Source organism: Anneissia japonica, unplaced genomic scaffold, assembly GCF_011630105.1.
Source record: "Anneissia japonica isolate Jap-2015-1 unplaced genomic scaffold, ASM1163010v1 scaffold287753_len344599_cov186, whole genome shotgun sequence".
Lineage (NCBI taxonomy): Eukaryota > Metazoa > Echinodermata > Crinoidea > Comatulida > Comatulidae > Anneissia > Anneissia japonica.
Window position 1 is genome coordinate 181,138 of NW_022712461.1, and position 13,159 is coordinate 194,296.

The window sequence follows — 13,159 nt, forward strand, 5'->3', positions numbered from 1 at the left end:
CTATGTATTGAAAGTGTATATTCAGTATAAAGAAAGAATAAATAAATAAATAAATAAATATGCATGTTCCTATTTGTTGTAATACAACTTTTTATCAAAAAATGACGGGAAATGCGATTTTTTAAAGTTTGACCTTTGACCTTATATTGCCATAGCTCGGTAACTACTGGTCACAGAGACTCACAATTGATTGCAAATTGTTCAGGAGATTCATGTTTATATTCGTCTTAATGAAAACAATATTCAAATAGTGACCGGAAATGGTACCTTTGACCTATTGTAGGGTCATTCCATGTCAAATCAACCATATTAAAAAAAAAAATCCTGTATGACCATCTCAGATTTTGATGAAATTCCATAAAAATGATCCACTGTATGAAAAACCAAAAAAAAAAATTTTAAAAAAATAGCCTAATAGGATATGTAGTTTCCGTGATATTGACTCCTCAAAAAAGGGGCGTGGTTCTTCAAGATGTGCAAACGCAATTTACTTCAAATTTGGAAACTTATAACTCAGGATTGGTAATAGCTTTCAAGGTAAAACTTGGTATTCTGACTTATTTTTCGCCATATTTCACAAATATGGCCTTAGATTAACAGTTATCCCTTCCCTTTTGAAGTTATCTGCACTCAAAGTAGCCGCTTTGTTTAAAGATGCACATTTTTTTGTGATTTTCGAGGTCACCCTGCATCCATATAAGTGGGTATATACCCCTCATATTATAGATATATTATCTCTGTGTAGTTGTCTCTAGCCACATGCAAGCGCAGGCTGATCAAATCAATTAAAATTGAATGGCATATTATATTCAAAGTTGGGACCAGATCTATAAAAGAGAAAAACACCTATGTTTCTCAACAACGGATCGTCATGTGGACAGTTAAAATGCCAGAGGTAGTTCGGGCATGGAACAATAAATTCGTCTGGTTATAGTTCTCGTTGTTCTTCTCTGTTCCCCGGTTGGGTCGACAGCTTGTAATGCTTTCCGAAGGCATGCGCGTTGAATTCTGATACCTCTTGATCTGAGATGATCCATGAGATACACCTGTGTCAGACATAAAAAAAAATCGAGACATTGAAATTTGGCATAAACGTTGGCATTAATGTATTTATAAGGTAAGGCTATCGATCCGGCTATTTGTACAGGCCAACTCGATGTGATATTGACAGAAACGTTATTATTATTATTATTACTATTATTATTATTATCATTATCATTATCATTATCATTATTATTATTATTATTATTTGTTTATGTATTTGGTGGCGTCAGCGGAGGTTTGAGGTTAGAGGGCAAGGCGCGGGAAAAACCTGGTACAGTATTTATCATATATCGTATATTTTCAGTTATTTAATATGACTTTTAATTCCATTCCGGGGCAACTTTCTTGACAGAAAAATAAACCCAAACTACACTTTCTTATGTACCTACTTTTTCCTTTTAAGTATCAATTTTCCATCAAATCCAGTATTTTATTAATTCACCTTAAGTTAACAGTGATTAGAATTTACATTACTTTTTTTATTAAGGCCCCGTGAAAAAATGATTAGTTTATCACCCTATATTTTTCATCCCCGCACCCATTTTACCCATGTTCACAAGTAAATAAATGGTTAGGGTCACATTTATCATAAAAAGTCATAAGAGTGGAATCAACTTTATATTTAAAAAAACATATTTGCAAGAAATCCTGAGATTTTCAAGTGAAAACAGAGGGAAAACGACTGTTTTGAAATATAAATGATATTTTGATTGGAAAAACAAAAATCAGAATTTCCCCAAAAGTGATGAGGGAGGGGGGTGATAAACTAATACTTTTTTTTATGGGGCCTAATGACCTTTTGTTTCAAAAAACTGGTCAGATTATTTTATATTTCATTCATCACTTTAAAACAAATTTGTCGTGTAGCTGTTTTTCGATACACTCCCATTGATTAATTTTAATTAAAAAAAATGTTGTTGCTGTATCTCAAAAGTCCAAGAAAAAAACCCCCAAAACCCCCATTTTTGTCCAATATTTTTTTTTTACAAAAGCATTCAATTGTCTGGCAACCTCACGATTTATGTCTCTGTTTGGTTTAGCCCAAACAGTAAACTTACCTCGCCTGCATTAGGGTGAGACTTCTTAATTTCATCGACAACCATTTCTAGTTCTTGATTAGTGATAACTGTAGCCCAAATCAGAGATTACTATAGTAGTGTATAATCTCAGGCCCAAATGAGGCTCTTAAAATGAAGAAGTCTTACATGTTGAAACAGATCGAAGCAACTGACACTGTAGTAGAAACGCTATGCAGAAACTATGGTAATTTTGAAGGTTAAGTAGCGTTGCTATGGAGATATGGTACTTTAGATGATTCCTAGTAAGGTAATAATTCAACCAGCAGTTAGAAACAATGTTATAATTTGTGTTATAGTGGTAGTAGTAGTAGGTGGAGTAGCCATGCTTACGAAACGTACAATACAGTAAATATAAGAGAATGCTGGCAAACTGATATCTACAATATCGGATGATTTAAAGTAGCCTAGAAGTGTTTATTATACACATACACTGACTGGTCATATATACAAGTGTTAATAAATATTCATGATAAGTCATTTGGATATCATCATCATGTTGGAATGTACATTATTTTCATGGGGAGGGTAATGGATGTTTATGATTTATTAAAACTCTAAATTGTATTTTCTTTAGTTAAGTTCTTTCATTTGTTTAGCTTTAAGTTGTTGTTTTCCTCTTTGTTCATTAGTTTAAGTTTGATTGCGCCACTTTTTTGTGTGCTGCCACTGTTGTAAAAGTGTAATGTCAAATAAATATTATTATTATTATGGATCCTGCTATTAATAATTAGTAGCATGGGTTATTATGCGCTATTTAAAAAAAAATTTAAACAGGTCATTGCAGCCACCGCTCGTTTTGGCCACCGTTTTATGTAATACTAGCTGTGTACCTGTCCTTTCGGACCGGAATCAAGGCAAACTGAATGCATGAGACTAATTTTAAAAAAATAAGTATTAAATGCTATCGAATGGAATAGCCCTGATGTACAGTCTTCTATCAATTAAAGTATTTTAGAGAACTAAATTTGTATTAATAATTAATGAAAACAAAGTATAATAGTATAAACATTGCATAAATCACTAATTTAATGTTTTCTTGCTTTGTTTTATTAATATTTTATTTCTTTTTCGTAATTTACAGTTTACTTTTGTGGAGTGGATTTTCTTCATTTTCATAATTTATTTTGCCATTGTTGCTATAGATTACTTTCATTTTACTAAAGACATACAAACCCCAATTTGCCTTTTACATATATATAGCTACAGTATACCGTACATTCTCACATTGCAAGGGTTAAGTGTACTTTTTATTTACCTCCTAACTATGTAAATTTGCATTGGATGAGTCTAGTCACAATGTTGATGTGATTTTAGGGGTAGACAAATCCCCTTTTTTCGAGTTATTGATTCATGTATTACAAGGAGCAGTAAAAGTAAACAGTGGTGTTATAATAAGCAAATACATTTGTAGTATTCTTACAATGATAACGTTGATTGAAATACGTGCAGTATGGCAACTGTCATGTGATTTGAATTTTATAGCTTCATAATAGCATAATACGTGTAACAAGACCGAGTGCCGCTTTGGACCATAGTGCATCGCTCGAAAGCTTAGGCCTACTGTAATCTAGCTTTTTAACAAACGGAAAACTATATCTCCATATTTAACAAATTCATTTATTAAACCAGATAGGCCTATGTAAAAAAAAGAATTTTTCATTTTACATTTTCCGGATACATATATTCAAATCTAAGTATTACTAAAAACAGGGGGCGGATCCAGTAGCACCCCTCCCCCACAATCGTTTAGACACTATTTAAAAAAAAATGTCAATGCATATCAGTGTTATGTGTTACTTCTGAAGCTATAGATCCGCCCATGAAAAATACCAGATACACCTACCAGTTTTTCAAATCGCGATATAAATTATTATTTTTCAACTAAAATTCCTCAACAATCTTCACCCCTCCCCCACAATCGTTTAGATACTATTTAAAAAAAATGTCAATGCATATCAGTGTTATGTGTTACTTCTGAAGCTATAGATCCGCCCCTGAAAAATACCAGATACACCTACAAGTTTTTCAAATCGCGATATAAATTATTATTTTTCAACTAAAATTCCTCAACAATCTTCACAATATGATTTAATGGAATTTTAAATGGTCAAGGAGTAAAAAATAAAAAAAGAAAGAATAAATAAAATAAAATAAAAATAAAAATAATAATAGTGGGGAAAATTGTGATAATCACTGCCTTTCAATTTGTTTAATTTTGTGTTTAGTTTATGGTAGTTGCATTAGATACCAGGACCATTTTAAAAACAGTATATAGATAGGCCTATGTGTATACTGAAATGTTATCCTGGCTAAACAAGTTATGAAGAAAAATAAATAAAAATAGGCCTACTATAATATAATAATAATATTTAATTTTATTAGGCCTATATGATTATTATTCATCATTCTTGAAATCTGTACATCCGTTTTATGTAATACTAGCTGTGTACCTGTCCTTTCGGACCGGAATCAAGGCAAACTGAATGCATGAGACTAATTTAAAAAAAATTAGTATTAAGTGCTATCGAATGGAATAGCCCTGATATACAGTCTTCTATCAATTAAAGTATTTTAGAGAACTAAATTTGTATTAATAATTAATGAAAACAAAGTATAATAGTATAAACATTGCATAAATCACTAATTTAATGTTTTCTTGCTTTGTTTTATTAATATTTTATTTTTTTTTCGTAATTTACAGTTTGCTTTTGTGGAGTGGATTTTCTTAATTTTCATAATTTATTTTGCCATTGTTGCTATAGATTACTTTCATTTTACTAAAGACATACAAACCCCAATTTGCCTTTTACATATATATAGATACAGTATACCGTACATTCTCACATTGCAAGGGTTAAAGTGTACTTTTTATTTACCTCCTAACTATGTAAATTTGTATTGGAAAAAACTTAAAAACATTGTCTTTGAGTATGTACTTTACATAGGGCTACTTCAAAAACGTGATTTCACAACCACTTCAGCCCCACCATGGCTGGGGCTGAGGTGAGAAAATTTGAGGAAATAGTACCTATCGAAATTGCCGGAAATGACACTTTTATATAGTAAAATTCATCATCATCACATTACCATTATAGTCAAAATGAAACGCCAACAAATTTCTCATGATCTTTTATCAGGGATCTACTTAATATCCAGGACAACTTAGGCCTAATTATAGCTTACTAAGCTTTAACTATATATACTATATTATGATCAACAAATCACAACTTTTTTTCGCATTTAGCACAATTTTCTTCACTTTTTATTGTTATTAATATTAATATCAATTATTACTATCGTCATCATCATCATTGTTTATTATTACTATTAGCAGGGACGTAGCCAGGATTTTGAAAGGGGGGGGGGAGCCGTTATGCGAATTACGTAGGACCCCGGCGGGGTCAAAGGGGGGAGGGCGAATCCCCCTGTGAAGTAGCGCACTCTGAACGATCTTAGGACTGTTTGAAAGGATAAAGTGAAAATTGCAATAGACGCATTATAAATAAGCGCAAAAATAATTATATAATAAATCAACAGTGGCCCAGGAATTCGAAAGAGAGGTAAACCAGCTGGGAGGGACATTCACAGACTGAGGAACCACTCTCCTCAGCCCCACCATGGTTGGGGCTGAGGTAAGAAAATTTATGATTAGGGCATCTCTAGACGGCCGGAACTCTTGCACTTCAATTTGAATATATTTTTCTTTTTTTTTACTTAAAAAATGAAGGGGTGGGGGGCCTTGAACCCAGCTTTGCTCAAAACATTCTTTATCCAGAATAGTCATAATCACGAAAAATGGACATAAAAAAACCAGATCACATCCTAAAAACAAACAGCAGTCACTAAGACATACATCAGGAGCTGACTCGATGGAGTTTAATGTCATACCCAGGGAAGGGCACAGATCTGTTTTGAAAGGTGGAGGGGGTAGGGCATTTTGTGAGTCGACACCCACCTCAGCCCCACCATGGTTGGAGCTGAGGTGAGAAAGTTTGTGGAAATAGTACCTCTAGATGGCCAGAAATGACACTTTTAGTAAAATTCATCATCATCACATCACCAGTAGTCAATGTGAAGCGCCAAAAAAAAAAAAATTCTCATGATCTTTTATCTGGATTTTTGACAATCATAGAGCATAGAGATCTGTTAAGGTGTGTGTGAGAAAACAAAACTTAAAAACATTGTCTGTGAGTATGTAATTTACATAGGCCTACTTCAAAAACGTGATTTCACAACTAGCATGGCTGGGGCTGAGGTGAGAAAATTTGAGGAAATAGTACCTCTCGAGATGTCCGGAAATGACACTTTTATATAGTAAAATTCATCATCACATATCATCACCATTATAGTCAAAATGAAACGCCAACAAATTTCTCATGATCTTTTATCAGGGAATTACTTAATATCCAGGACAACTTAGGCCTAACTATAGTTTACTAAGCTTTAACTATACTATATTATGATCAACAAATCACAACTTTTTTTTCGCATTTAGCACAATTTTCTTCACTTTTTATTGCTATTAATATTACTATCAATTATTACTATCGTCATGTTATTATCATTACTATTAGTAGTAGTATTATTAAACAAAAATTTTAAGAAACTTGGAAAAGAATAAAAACGAAATTGAACCACAGTATCGCATTTCTCAAAAGACCTGACCTGAGAATTATGGATTTAAGATTTTTTTAAATCACGCTTAGGCCTATGTGTTCTATTAGGCCTATGTATAACGTGTACTGATGCATAAATTTACATGTTTTAGAAGTATTCATTTTGAGTGATCCTAGGAAAGAATTTGTATTGGCTCAAGAATAAGCTTTAAAATTTTAACACGGTGTACAAAGGGGGGGGGGGGAGAGCCGCGGCTCCCACGGCTCCCCCCTGGATACGTCCCTGACTATTAGTAGTAGTATTATTAAACAAACATTTAAAGAAACTTGCAAGAGGATAAAAACGAAATTGAACCACGGTATCGCATTTCTATCTTAAAAGACCTGGCCTGAGATTTATGGATTTAAGATTTTTTTAAATCACGCTTAGGCCTATGTGTTCTATTAGGCCTATGTATAACGTGTACTGATGCATAAATTTACATGTTTTAGAAGTATTAATTTTGAGTGATCCTAGGAAAGAATTTGTATTGGCTCAAGAATAAGCTTTAAAATTTTAACACTGTGTACAAAGGGGGGGGGGAGCCCCGGCTCCCACGGCTCCCCCCTGGATACGTCCCTGACTATTAGTAGTAGTATTATTAAATAAACATTTAAAGAAACTTGCAAAAGGATAAAAATGAAATTGAACCACGGTATTGCATTTTTATCTTAAAAGACCTGGCCTGAGATTTATGGATTTAAGATTTTTTTTAATCATGCTTAGGCTTTGTTCTACAGGCCTATGTATAATGTGTACTGATGCATATTTACATGTTTAGAAGTATTCATTTTAAGTGATCCCAGGAAATAATTTGTATTGGCTCAAGAATAAGCTTTAAAATAACACTTTGTACAAAGGGGGGGGGGGAGCCGCGGCTCCCACGGCTCCCCCCCTGGATACGTCCCTGATTCATGTGGCCCTGGGCAATCAGCAAAGTAGGCTATTTTGCTCACAAAGTAGCACAGGGGTGGGTAACCTATTATTAGAAAATGTCAAAGATCGTACTGTGTGAGTACCATTTAAAAATATAATCTATAATCTTTCCTATATCAACCAATCAATCAACGTTTAAAAATAGACTACTACTGTATATAAACCATGAAAATTTAGAGGCGGGCAAATATTGACTTCTCAATATTGACTTTTAGATCACAAAACAGATTAAAATGGTTGTTGGTAAAAATGGCCCCGGTAAAAATGGACCGGCAGGTCGAGATCCATGAAAAGTCGTATTATAATGATGTGGGTTGCCCACATCTTTATATTTGCACAAGTAATTAAAACTGTTTATTGAGCAGATTAATCACACTGATAAACAATTGTACAAATTCGGCTGATGCATATGAACTTCTATTTAGAGACATAATTTCATTATTTTCTTTCCAAAAATCTTAATAAACGTTAACTAGCACCTCATATCGACTTTTGAATGGTGAATATCGGCTCAGTATACCCATTTTACTGAGTACAAATTTTAAGTTAATAAAACATACTGCTGTTACATCTTCTAGTTTTTCCCCACCGTTGTATTTAGGTACACGCTACAGTACACACAATGAGCTAACAACTTTGCATAGCAGAGTTCCGCACGAGTGATTCAGCCCACATCTTTATGTCTGAGTTAACGCATGAATGGTTTCATGGACCTTCTCAGGACTTTTTCCCTACCCCACATCTTTATATCTAATTTTGCTGAGAGTTCCGCTTGAACAATTTCGTGGACATTTTGGTATCTGCGCATGACATGCTTCCATTGCAGGATTTATAATGTGTTGAGGAGCATAATCTACGAAGAGAAAGCTGACTCTCCGGAGTTTTAGAAGTTATTTTATTTTTTATTTTTATTGTTATATTATTTTGCTTTTTAAGCTGCTGGCACCTAGCTATTGTAGTCTTGCTTGATTTTTTATTGCCTTTTTTTTTTTATCTTAAAACAAATGAATGATTGTCAGATAGGATAATTTATATGAAAGAATGGTGGTGGTGGTGCTGTTCTTCATATTTAAAAACGAAGACCTGCATACGAAAATTGAAAATTCAAAACAGAACCATTTATATTTTACGCAAAGTCGAAAAAAAAAAATGGTCAAAGCAATGCTCTAATCAAAGTTTTATAGCTTATTTTTGTCTATCTCTTGGCTGTCTCTTATACACGGGTCCAGGGCCAAAACCCAGGTAGGGGTCCAGCATTCTAAGCATTTACAGGTGTTATTTAATTGATTTGAGAGGCCATACATTAAAAAAAAAATGTATATATTAAAGAGGTAATTTTTTGAGTTGGGAAAATATAAAAAACAAAAATGAATTTTTTATGTTACTAGGTAGGCCTTACAATCGGGTATTAAAGTAGGACTTTTAATGATGATAGGCTCTAGGCTAGGCCTAAAGTGTAGGCTAGCCAGCCTTTGTTGAAAGGGCACTTCATGAAAAGGGGGGTTCGTTCGAACCTAACGAACCCCCTGGCTACGGGCTTGATATTTTGAAAAAAAAAATGTTGTAGCAATGAGTACAGGTATAATTGACTGACTAATAAATCACAATTATTACAATATTTTCATGTATTAAGTTAACTAGGAAAGAAATTAATATTTTATAGTTAACTTTTCCCAATAATGATTGTTATTTCCTAACTAATAACTGTTGTTATTGGAGGGTAACCCAGATGTGTGCCCTGTTTTACACTGGGCCGCCTATCAACATGGAAATGAAACTGCAGAAAACCATAGTGTAGATCCTGCTACATTTCAAAAAGTCTATTGAGTGAAAGTAGGTAGATGTGAGGGTACAATTAGTACAGTCCACTAGTTATTATGTAACAATAGATAAAGTTACATTTCAGCACAGCACTACCATTGTATAAATACCTAAGAAAATAAAGTGCAGAATATTTTTATATTTCTACATTAACTATGTTACTTCTTGGCTGATTTAATTTATAACATTTTTTATTATAATTAATTAATAATCAATGAGTCCTATTTTTTATGACGTTTAACAAATGTAATTAGATCAAGTATATACTAAGCGGATTAAGCTCTCCTACAAATAGCGTCGGAGAATGTTGGCGCTTGGGTCATTGTTCTCTTCTCTTGGACCTCTTGCATCGTTAAGACGTGTCGCCTATTCTTGAAATATTTTACACCTTTTTGAGCCTTCAATTTCTATGATTTGCCTTTGTTGAGAACATTGCCTGTAACTTAGATGTAAACCGTAAGTGGCAAGTTATTTTTAAGTTTTAACTAGGAATTGTTTGTTTTAAAGAATTTGTTTATTGATGTAATTTTGTAGGCCGATCGCATCGGTAATGTTATTGATAGCACGATGGGTAGCGTGTATGTCCGCTTGGCTCGCTACGATCAATAGGCTGGAATGATTATAATTTCCCGTAAGGAATCTTAATTCACGCTAAAATTATACATTACTTTAATTTACATATATCATTTTATATTATATCAGTGTTAAACTCACTTGTCACTTGATGTTATCTTAGTTTAAGTTTTGTTAAGGCTATCGACACTTCGTCGTCGAGTAGACCATGGAAGAAATGAGTAGACTAATGTCTCTCACAGTGTTCAATTATGGCTTGTCTTTTAATACCTGATTGAGGGCAGCAGACATGTAAACAAACAACCAGGATGGCTGCGCCCATGAGACGATGTGCGATCGTCGTTATACAATAAATAGTAATTATTTTGGATATTTAACAGCCTGAATCTTATAGTAGTTGTTTTGTAATAACGTTTTGGTGCTTTGTTTATTATTTTTACATGGCATTTTAAAATCTAAATGTTGTTTGAAACGGATTATGACCGGTTGAGCCGCCGACAAGTTGAGCCGCCGGCGATTTTTTTTTCCGTACAAAACATTTACATGAAACTCCACTCGGGCCATCTCGACTGAATTGACCTGAAAATCTCATGGGATATGACCGGTTGAGCCGCCGGTAATTTCTATGGAACGCCAAGCGCGTCTCTCAGTGAATGTAGTGCGTCTCCCAGTGAATGTAGTCGGCTTGCCCCGGATACCAGCTACATATTCATCCCACAGTCTTGTCAATCGTTGATTTGCTCGTATTGCCGTTCGTGATGTATAAGTTGTGTAATTGAAAATTAGAATTTTGATTATTTTATTATAAAAATAAATGAAGTTGTATAATTGAAAAATCTTATTAAAAATGTAATTTTATGTACTACATTTTTATAAAAATAAATGAAGTTGTATAATTGCAAAATCGTATTAAAATGTGTTTATTTACGTTTGGTTTGCGGCGTATTTCAATTAACTTATTCGTTATTTGTACTATTTTGTTAAATTATTTAATTAAATTATTTATTATATGTAAGTTTAACAAATAGTACAAAAATAAAAATATATAAATTATAAAACCATAGTAAATAACATAGGCCTAACACATTTAAATTTATTGTATGATAAGAATGTATGGAGTTTTTTTGGTTTTTTTTGCTATCTGGCAAGCCGACTGAATTAGACAGATGACTATGAACAATAAATTTAAATGTGTTAGGCCTATGTTATTATACAGTATTTACTATGGTTTTGTAATTAATATATTTTTATTTTTGTACTATTTGTTAAACTTATATATAATAAATGATAAGAATGTATGGAGTTTTTTTTTTTTACTATCTGGCAAGCCGACTGAATTAGACAGATGACTATAAACAATTAATTTAAATGTGTTAGGCCTATGTTATTATACCGTATTTAATATGGTTTTGTAATTAATATATTTTTATTTTTGTACTATTTGTTAAACTTATATATAATAAATGATAAGAATGTATGGATTTTTTTTTTTACTATCTGGCAAGCCGACTGAATTAGACAGACGACTATGAACAATAAATTTAAATGTGTTAGGCCTATGTTATTATACAGTATTTACTATGGTTTTGTAATTTATATATTTTTATTTTTGTACTATTTGTTGAACTATATAATAAATGATAAGAATGTATATAGTTTTTTTTTTACTATCTGGCAAACTGACTGAGCAAATACTCACAAAATTTAAATTAAAACGATAGAAAGAACAAGTAAATAAATACGTTCCAAAAATATTTAATAAATCAGTGCAAAAACCGAGTATTAAATGAATTGAAATAATTGAGTAAATAAACTGAAATACTGTACATCCCAAACAACAGTACCAAGAACAAATAAGTTAATTGAAATACGCCGCAATTAACGCACTACATTCTCTGAGAGACGCGCTTGGCGTTCCATAGAAACGAACGGAGGCTCAACTTGTCGGCGGCTCAACTGGTCATAATCCAATCTCATATTGCAGAATTCAGGTCAAAAGTTCATCAACAACTTCTGATCTGAGAGAACGTCGCTGTCTAATTTTTAAAAATACATTGATGTTACCATTCTAATACTAATGGGTCGTTTAAATGACATAATATTTGATTGAGCTGCACGAGTAAAAAAGTGTTATTTTAACTTGAGTGACATACTGTGGCAATTTTTATTTTTTTAGTTAGGTCTGGGTTTTGCATAATTACCTAGGCCTAACTACAAAAAATATATACGCTTTCTGGTCGAGATCCATCCGAGGAAAGCACAGAGAGTGAGGAAAAGCGCGTTTCTCGGGGCGTTTGATCAAATGAAACAGGGTGACAGTTATTTTCAAATTAAGAGAAGAGCTGAGAAGAGGCACCTCTAAAATACTGGATGCCATAAGACCTGCCAATGATGAATGTATAAATGAGGCCTAAGCCTAGTTATTAATATCAGGCATAGTAATCTGCAGATTCTTGATTACAAGACTAGACCAGGTTAATTACATGTAATGCCGAAATGATTATTTATTATTATTATTGTTATTATGTTACTAAAACCAACCTGTAGGCCTACCTTAAGGGGAACTTAGACAATCGAGGAATTAGAGAACAATTAAAAAATCGACGTTAAGGGAAATAACACAAAAGATATTCCCCCTGGGCTTGTTATAAATTATAGGCTTAGTAAATAGTATGGTTCTTCATTACAAGGCTTAGGTCAAGGTAATTAATGCTGAAATTATTATTATTATTATTATTATTTATTTATTATTTAACATTAATTACATTACAAGGATAGTTTAGTCAAGTTCAATAACGCCGACGAATGGTATATTTTATTTATTTAATAATATTTCTCTTATGCACTCTATTTTTTATTTCATGCTTTAATTTATTTCCATTTTTTCCCCCAAAATTTCAATCAACGTCTGTATGTAAAGCGTGACTGTTGGTGTCAGCATAGGACCCTAGGCCTATACTAGGTAGGACTTAACTTAGCCTGTAGTTAGGAACATAGTTTATCCTCTTTCTCTCTAGCCTCTGGTATTACAGTAAAACCTCGTTTTTACG

General features: G+C 32.9%; 1 protein-coding gene and 1 long non-coding RNA gene across 4 annotated transcripts in view; one reads left to right on the forward strand and one right to left on the reverse strand.

The window, feature by feature from the left end:
- LOC117107811 (NXPE family member 1-like) overlaps nucleotides 1-13,159 on the forward strand; it is a 34,773-nt gene that overhangs the window by 4,468 nt on the left and 17,146 nt on the right. The window contains exon 1 of one of the 3 annotated variants that reach the window (XM_033249592.1): nucleotides 9,754-9,999. The exons of 1 other annotated variant lie outside the window; for it this stretch is intronic. The gene's annotated coding sequence lies outside the window, so the exon portion shown is untranslated. Of the gene's footprint in view, nucleotides 1-9,753; nucleotides 10,000-13,159 lie in introns of those variants that run through there. One more of the 3 variants, XM_033249591.1, reaches the window with a different exon arrangement.
- LOC117107812 lies at nucleotides 383-10,600 on the reverse strand. The gene is made up of 3 exons (XR_004445291.1): nucleotides 10,251-10,600; nucleotides 2,103-2,362; nucleotides 383-1,046 (listed from the first exon to the last, which is right to left on the reverse strand). It is a non-coding gene; the product is annotated as an uncharacterized LOC117107812 (long non-coding RNA).